Source organism: Gossypium raimondii, chromosome 2 (assembly GCF_025698545.1).
Source record: "Gossypium raimondii isolate GPD5lz chromosome 2, ASM2569854v1, whole genome shotgun sequence".
In the NCBI taxonomy this organism is placed as follows: domain Eukaryota; kingdom Viridiplantae; phylum Streptophyta; class Magnoliopsida; order Malvales; family Malvaceae; genus Gossypium; species Gossypium raimondii.
This window is the reverse complement of record NC_068566.1, coordinates 14253406-14262206: the sequence shown is the minus strand read 5'-3', so window position 1 is coordinate 14262206 and position 8801 is coordinate 14253406. Positions and strand designations below refer to the sequence as shown.

The 8801-nt window shown below is 35.0% G+C and overlaps 1 pseudogene; it reads left to right on the top strand.

The window, feature by feature from the left end:
* The first annotated feature begins 1249 nt into the window (after positions 1–1249).
* LOC105777555 (polygalacturonase-like) lies at positions 1250–2633 on the top strand (annotated as a pseudogene).
* Positions 2634–8801: the final 6168 nt, after the last annotated feature.

Genomic DNA, 8801 nt, shown 5'->3' with positions numbered 1-8801 from the left:
AAAAATATAGAACTTAACCAGGTTATTCAATAAGTAATCTTTACGGATAGGTAAGAAAAGTGTTGACTTAGTTAATCGGTCTACTATTATCCAAATTGAATCTTTCTAAGTAGGTGTTAAGGGTAACCAACTAATAAAGTCCATCGTTATTCGCTCTTACTTCCACTAAGGTATTTTGATAGGTTGTAACAACCCAGAAGGGAACTGGTGTTCTGATAACCAATCCATAGCTACAATTAAATTAAACTCCCTAAAAGGTAACTCCATAAGGTATCTTGAAAACACTACCCCTTAAACCTCCAATAGACACCTCCTGCAAATTTTATTTACAATAATTGACTATCTTAAGGGGCTTGCTATGGTTACATCAATAGTGGTTTCCTCTACCACAACACCTAATTTATCAAACATATTACAAGTGATATACGAATGGGTGGATCCTATTTCAATTAAGGCAAATTATGAGATTGAATTAATGGTAAAAATACTAGTGATGACATCAGGTGCATCCCTTTCCTCACGACATTAAAAAAGAGTTGGAAAATAACTTAGAAGTCAACGACAAATAAGCCCACTTTTTCCTCTAGAATAACTTACCCTTTACAGTTGATTTTATTTTTATATAAAAATTAACTTAAGTCAAGCTTAATATTATTACATTATTAATAATTTTTTATTTTTAAAAATAATAAAATATTATAATTTTCAATATTATTAAACATACATATTTAATTATCTATTTGTAACCATATAATAAATTATTAATACAATAAAGAAAATAAATTAATAATGGATAATTTTATTCATCGTTTTTGTATACAATGCCTAGAACTACTCATAACTCTGCCCCAACCCTTAATATAGGAGAGCATTAATGCCCTTCAACATGCTCAAACCCACGGTCTCCTGCATGTGCAACAATGTCAATGCCAATTGTGCTAACTCGAAAATTTTATTTGTCATTTTCATTTATATATAGAAACCTTAAATAGATATATTAAGTCACGTGTTAGTTAATTATTTTTACCATATCAAGTTTGTTGGCAAATGAACGAGCAAATTCCCTTCCAAAAAGAAAAAGAAGTGCTAATTATAGTAACTAAAACTTGGTCATATTACTTACCCATGCTAGTTAAAATAGAAAATGTTTCTTTGGTTGTAATTCGACCTTACTATCTTTATATAAGATGGTTTGAAACAAAATAAAAGACAGAAATCATTCTCTCTGTGAAGTAAATAAAAATAAAGTATGGCTGTTCAATTTAATTGTGTTTCATCCATGTTAATACTAGTACTTTTATCCATATCATCCGTTGAAGGTCAAAGAGGAGGAGGTGGTGGTGTTATTGATGTTGTTGCAAAGTTTGGTGCAAAGGCAGACGAGAAAACATATTTGAGTAAGGTAAGCAAAATATCATATAATTTTATAGTCAGCGGATAAAAGTATGCATAACTATTTTTCAAATCTCTTATATTTATATGTATCTTTTTTTATTTTTTTTATTTTGTTTTAGCCATTCTTGGATGCTTGGAAAGAAGCATGTGCCTCGACATCTCCGGCAAAAATTATGATTCCTAAAGGGATATATTTTTTAAGTACAGCTACCTTAGATTGTCCTTGCAAGGCTCCTATTGAGCTTCAAGTTGAAGGCATTGTGAAGGCTCCAGCAGACCCTGGTGCTTTCAAGGAGCCTAACTGGGTTGCCTTCAATAGAATTGAAAATTTCAAATTGTCTGGTGGAGGACTTTTCGACGGCCAGGGAACCACTACTTACAAAAGGGAAGGCTGCAAAAACCATGATTATTGTGGTTCACTTCCAATTTTAAGTAATTTTCTTATTAAGAAGTTATGACTTTTGTTTTTTATAAATAGAATTAAGTAATAATAATTTTTTGTTTCATTCTGGAATTAAACAGAACCTAAGGTTTGATTTTTTAACCAACGCAATGATACAAGATATAACTACCAAAGACAGCAAGCAGTTCCATGTTAATGTTCTAGGATGTAAAAGCATTACTTTTGAACATTTTACCGTATCTGCACCTGATGAAAGCCCAAACACAGATGGGATTTACATCGGGAGATCAGATGGGGTCAATGTTCTTAACTCGGAGATAAAAACTGGTGATGATTTTGTTTCAATTAGGGATGGTTCCAAAAATTTGGTTATCAATGGAGTAACTTGTGGACCAGGACATGGTATCAGTATTGGCAGTCTCAGATTGTTTAAAAATGAAGAACCCGTTGATGGAGTTACAATAAAAAACGCGTTGATGGAGTTACAGTAAAGTAAATGTATGTACATATTTACCAAAATCGTAAGAGAGCAAAAACAGTTAATCGGTCATTGAATCATTATTTTGTTGATGCAGGAAGAATCAAAAGTTAAACTAAGAAACATTAGTTTCAAAAACATTCACGCACTTCAAGCGCTTCGGAAGTCATCAAGATTATTTGCGCTACTACTTTGCCTTGTGAAAATGTGAAACTTGCCGACATTGAAATTACGCACAGTGGACCAACTGGACCTGCAGGATCACAATGTTCGAATGTGAAGCCTAAAGTTAGTGGCAAACAAGATCCAGCTCCATGTTCCGCCCCTATCCCAGCAAAACCTATCCCAACCGCTTAATCAATAGCATAGTTATAAATTTTTTTGATGAGGTTGTAACTCCTATAATTATATTTATTTTGCAAATAAATTTTGTTTTGTTTTACATTCTATGTTATTAGGAATATTTTTCTAAAACCTAATTATTTTTAAAAATAGATTTCAACAAAAAAAATATTGCAATTTGATAACATTTTATGCATTTAGGCTTATGATATAATTATTTTAAAATACTATTGAACCGATACTATTTAATTATTTTGTTTCTTACTCATATAAATTTGTTTTTTTCTTTATAAATTAGCATAATAAAATGTTAATAACCAATATTTATACATTGTATCAATTTAGTTTTGATTCTAAAATAACCTTTGACTTTGACACCTTGTATAATTTGATTTTTTATAGTTCTGCTTCTTTTATGACTCTTTCACCTTAAAAGCTAAAAAATAAATTTATCAATTAAATTTGATCCAAAATATATTAAAAATAAAATCTAAAATTTAATATGATAATTTTATCTTTTCTTCTTGTTTTAAATTTAACCATGAATGTTACAAATAAAAACAAAACGTAAAAAATACAAAATTGCACTATATAAATGTTAGGGGGTTGAATTTTTTAGAATGAAGATTAAACTGACATAATGTATAAACGATGAGAGCTAAAATTACTATTATGTCAATATTAAAAGCTGTCAAAGTTTTATAAAATGTTTGGTGATGCAATCCATCAAACTGGTTGAATCAAAAATCGATGGTTTAACATGTTCAACCACTTGTTCAATTATTGACACTGAATGTAATCATCGTTTGAAAATTTATATAAAACTTTTAAACTTTAAATGATAATACCCTAAATTCAAAGACAAAAAGGAATTTAATTGTTAGATTCAAGTGACGAAGTGGATAAAAAAATAAACCTAATAGCCAAATTTTTAAATGATACCACGATTCTCCAAGCACTTTTTGGAACAAGGTTGCCAGCAATTATTGGAGGGTCTTATGCTTATTTTATCCCAATAGACTATATAAAAAACGACCCATCATTTCAACGAATTAGTGACTCCTCCTCTGGCTTACGTACTAAGCCGTGGCATTGGCTGGTAGGTACAACAGTTTAACATAACTATCAATCAAACAAGCCCTTCTCGAGGAAAAACCGAGAATAAGTTACCCAAAAACCATCGTTTAACCGAAGAAAATCCTCCCTAGATTAAACTCAAATATTATGAAACTCCAACTTAAGGCCTCGTTGGCCTTACAATAAGGACCAATCCCTCATTGGCAATATCATAGTTATGTTTCAGGGAAAACGTCAGACTCCTAGGATTGGCCCGGATTGGAAGTCACTATAACGCCCCAAAATTTGGGCCAAAAATTATTGGGCCTTGAGCAAGGGAATGGTTTGGAAACTGTGTACCAAAGTATGTCAGCTTTAGTGGTAAAGGGTCTTGAGAGGAGTTGGAATAGTCCTAGGTTCATACCTGGGCTTTAGTAAAAATTTTGGTTTTAAGTGGATAAAAACCTGGATGCTTGCATGTAGGCCTTTTAAATTATTGTGTTAAAAAAATATCATAAGGATGCATGTGGTCTAGTGGTTGTGGCATCATTAAGGTTGCAAGGGAGCCTGGGTTCAAGTCTTGGCTCTTGCAATTTATTTTGGTTTTTCTTTTAAAGGAACCTAGACTTTGGCCTTTAGACCTTTTAGGTAATTGAGGACAAAATGTTACACAAAAGAGTTTGTGGCAAGGAGGCAAGTGGCGTGTTGAGATATTGAGGGGGGCTTGGGCTTGAATCTTTTTGCAAGCAAAAAAGATATTTATTTTGCCAGCATGAGGCGGCAGGAGTTTGAGGTGGTTTCGAACACTGTTGGGTGAGAGTTTGAATGGGTCTTGGAGAGATTTGAGGAGAGAATATTGGGGATTTGTGCAGGTTGTTGTGGAGAGCTAAATATCCATCTCATTTGTTCCTTGTAGGGTAAAATGACCGTAATGCCCCTATAGGGTAAAATGATCCTAATGCCCCTATAGGGTAAAATGATCGGAACACTCCTGTAGGGTAAAATGATCGTAATGCCCCTGGTGGGTAAATGACTATTTTTGCCCCTCGAGGTTAAATGATTGTTTTGTCTGTGGTTAAATGACTGATTTGTCTGTGTTTGGTATGACTGATTTGTCTGTGATTTGAATGACTAATTCTGAGCATGGCATTCTCCATACATGATTGGTGGGTAAATGACTGCATGGGGTTGGGATACTGTTATGGAGGAAGTACTTTACTGGTGGCTCTGTGACAATCACTGTTACTGGTGGCTTGGCCATATATACTATTACTGGCAGCTTTGCTGCGATGCTACTGATGGCTTTGTGCTAATCATAGTACCATTATTGATGGATTTGTCCCGATCATATTACCACTACCGATGGCTGTGTGCCGGTAATGTTACCGTTATTGATGGCTTTGTGCCGATCATATCACTGCTACTGATAGCTTTGTGCCAATGACATTACTGTACTTATGGCTTGTAGCCATTCTGTTTATAGCTTATAACTATCCTGTTTATGGCTCTTAGCCATTCTAATTACTGGCAGCTCTGCTGCATTATTACTACTGGTAGCTATGCTGCGATATTGGTGTAAGGGTTGGGTGGGTCGAATCTGTCCCCAGATGGTGTGTTGGGTTGGTACGGGTGGTGTGTTGGCTGGATTGGGATGGTTTTACATACTTGCACGACATTGATACTGTATCGAGCTTAAGCCCACACTGTTTCTGTATTGGACTAAGGCCCGCACTGTACTGTTACTGTTAAAGGGCCTTGGCCTAAACTGATTATGTTTCTTTAATAAGGGGATTACACACTGAGTTTTCGTAAACTCACCCCATATTTAACCTTTTAGGTAATCCCCAATGTTAGACGGTTCAAAGCTACGAGGGACTCGAAGAAGGCTATAGAACTGCATTTTTTTATTTTATTTTGCTCATTTATTCAAGAAATTTGATTTTGATTCGGGTTGTAATGAGGCCTTTATAATCTCTAGATTTTAAAATTTGAGATTTGATGTGATTGTGATTTATATCTACTAGAAGTAGAACACGATTTTCCAAAACAATAACTATTTTCAAACGCTACGTTTTCGCAACTCAATTTTCAAATAAGGTTTTTGAAGGTAACAATGTTTCTTTAATAAACCTCGATTGAAAATAAATAAATGCAAACTGAGGTTTTGTACAAGTTTTAAATGGTAAGAAGTTTGAAATTTCAAATAAAACCATGGTTTTCGAAAAACACTTCAATGTGACATGCCAAATTCGGTAATAACGTCTAGGCTGGGTTTGGGGTGTTACAGCAACAGAGTTGATCAAATAACTGCTGGCTTCATGATGTTTTTCTCTATATTTAGTATATGTCCAACATTGACACGCTCGATCTTTTTATACATATATTTTAACAATCATGCTGTGAGAAAAATGTTGGTAATGACAATATATTGCAAAGAAAAGAGAAATAAAAAATAAAGAACATACAGATTTTTACGTAGAAACCCTTTCAGGAAAAAACCACGGGCAAAGGAGAAGAAAATTCACTATGTCAAATTTGAATGATTACAAGAGGTGTAGACTATGTCTATTTATAGGTTTGTAAAACCATATTCTAATATGAGTGTAGTAAGATTGAAACACCTTATTCTAATCAATATCAAATAGATGAAGTTTAATAAGGTTTAAAAAACCTTATTCTAAAGTAAAATAAAAGAAGTGTAGTTCTATTGGGATTTTACTTTTATTTTATTTTACCACTATTTTTTATTTAAGTAAGGATTCGGGTCACTTAATTCTAACAATCTCCACCTTGACACGAATTCTCAATGAACAAGTTCTTTATCCCGAACTCTCAACGAACAAGTTCTCCACCTCTTCCATAAAACCCTTTAAGGGTTTAACTTCAACAATGAACACAAACCAAGTCTAAGAAAAGCTCAAACTTGGTTATAGGAAGTGACATAGTCATCATATCTGCAGGATTTTCATGAGTACTAATTTTTCTCCAAACAATATCACCACGAGCAATAATATCACGAACAAAATGATACCGAACATCAATGTGTCTTGTTCTCTCATGAAACATTTGATCTTTTGTAAGGAAGATGACACTCTGACTGTCACAAAATACTGTATTGATTTGATGGTATTCATTGAGTTCATTAAAGAGTCCCTTCAAGCAAATAGCTTCTTTACAAGCCTCAGTAATTGCCATGTACTCAGCTTTAGTGGTAGACAAAGCGATTGTAGTTTGCAAAGTGGCTTTCCAACTGATTGCACAACCTCCAATCGTAAAGACATAACCTGTAAGAGATCTTCTTCTATCAAGGTCTCTAGCAAAATCAGCATCAACATACCCAATGACTCCAACTCTAGTTCTTCCAAACTGTAAGCAAAAGTCAGTAGTACCTCGTAAGTATCTTAAAATCCACTGAACTGCTTTCCAATGTTCTTTACCAAGATTTGCCATGTATCTGCTAACTGCACTGATTGTATATGACTTGTACTAAATCTCATCATCTGCTTGTGGAGACAAAGCAGACTAAAGTCTAAAACGGGCTGCTGAAGGAGTACTAACTAGCTTAGCACTCTGCATATTGAACCTATAATGAACTTTCTCAATGTACCCCTTCTAATTAGGTAAAATTTACTTATTTTTCTATCTCTGAGAATCTCCATACAAAGTATATTCTTTGCAAGTCCCAAATCATTCATTTCAAATTCTTTACTTAGTTGGTTTTGACCTTTCTTATCTCTCATTTATCTTTCGCTGCTATCAACATGTCATCAACATAAAGGAGTAGATATACAAAAGAACCATCGCTATTTTCCTTAAAGTACACACAACTGTCAAAGCTACTTCTTTTGAAATCATGAGAAGTCATAAAGGAATCAAACCTCTTGTACCATTGTCTTAGTGACTGTTTCAAATCGTAAAGGGACTAGTTTAGCAAGTAGACATAGTCCTCTTTTTCTGAGACTGTAAACCCTCTGGTTGTTGCATGTAAATATCCTCCTCAACACCTCAACATGTCCTTTGAAATTTGAATCTCCCTCTCAGACTGACCATCTATCTGGGGATGAAATGCAGTACTAAAGTCCAGTCTAGAACCCAAAGCCTCATGTAATTTCTTCCAAAATCGAAACGTAAAGTGAGGATCTCTATCCGATATTATGGAAACCAGTACCCCATGTAGTCTTACGATCTCAGCCACATACGGCTTAGCCAACTTCTGCAAAGAGTAATCAGTACGGACTGGTATGAAATGGGAAGATTTAGTCAGTTGGTCTAAAATAACCCATGTCGAATCCTTCTTGGTAGGCGTTAAGGGCAGCCCACTCACAAAATCCATGGTCACTCTCTCCCACTTCCAAAGTGGAATCTTAACTGGCTGTGGTAACCCTGAAGGTAACTGATGTTCAGCCTTCACCTGCTGGTAAGTTAAGTACTTACCCACAAAATCAGTTCCTTCACGTTTCAAACTTGGCCACCAGTATAACTCATGCAGATCTCGATACATTTTATTCCCACCTAGATGCATAGCATAAGGACTACTATGCACCTCTCGCAGTATAGACTATCTCAAATCATTATCCCTCGGTACACAGATTCTTCCACAGAAACACAGCACTCCTTCATTATTCAACCCAAAATCTGAGGTTTCCCCATTCTCAATCTGTCGAAAACGAGAAACCAATGACTCATCCATCAACTGTTTACCCTTAATCTACTCAGTCTACATCGGTCTAACTTCCAACTCAGCCAACAAGCTATCATCATCAAATAGGTTGAGACGAACAAACATCGCTTTCAATTCAGATACAGTCCTACGGCTCAAAGCGTCAGCTACCACATTAGCCTTACAAGGATGGTATTCAGTCGAGCAATCACAATCCTTAAGTAGCTCTATCCATCTTCGCTGCCTAAGATTCAACTCCTTCTGAGTGAGGAGGTACATAAGACTCTTGTGATCTATGTAGATAGTACACTTTTCACCGTAGAGATAGTCCCTCCAAATTTTAAGTGCGAATACCACCATTGCTAACTCCAAGTCATGTATAGAATAATTCGCCTCGTGAGGCTTAAGCTAACGAGGCGCATAAGCAACCACCTTACCCTCCTGCATCAGCACACAACCCAAATCGA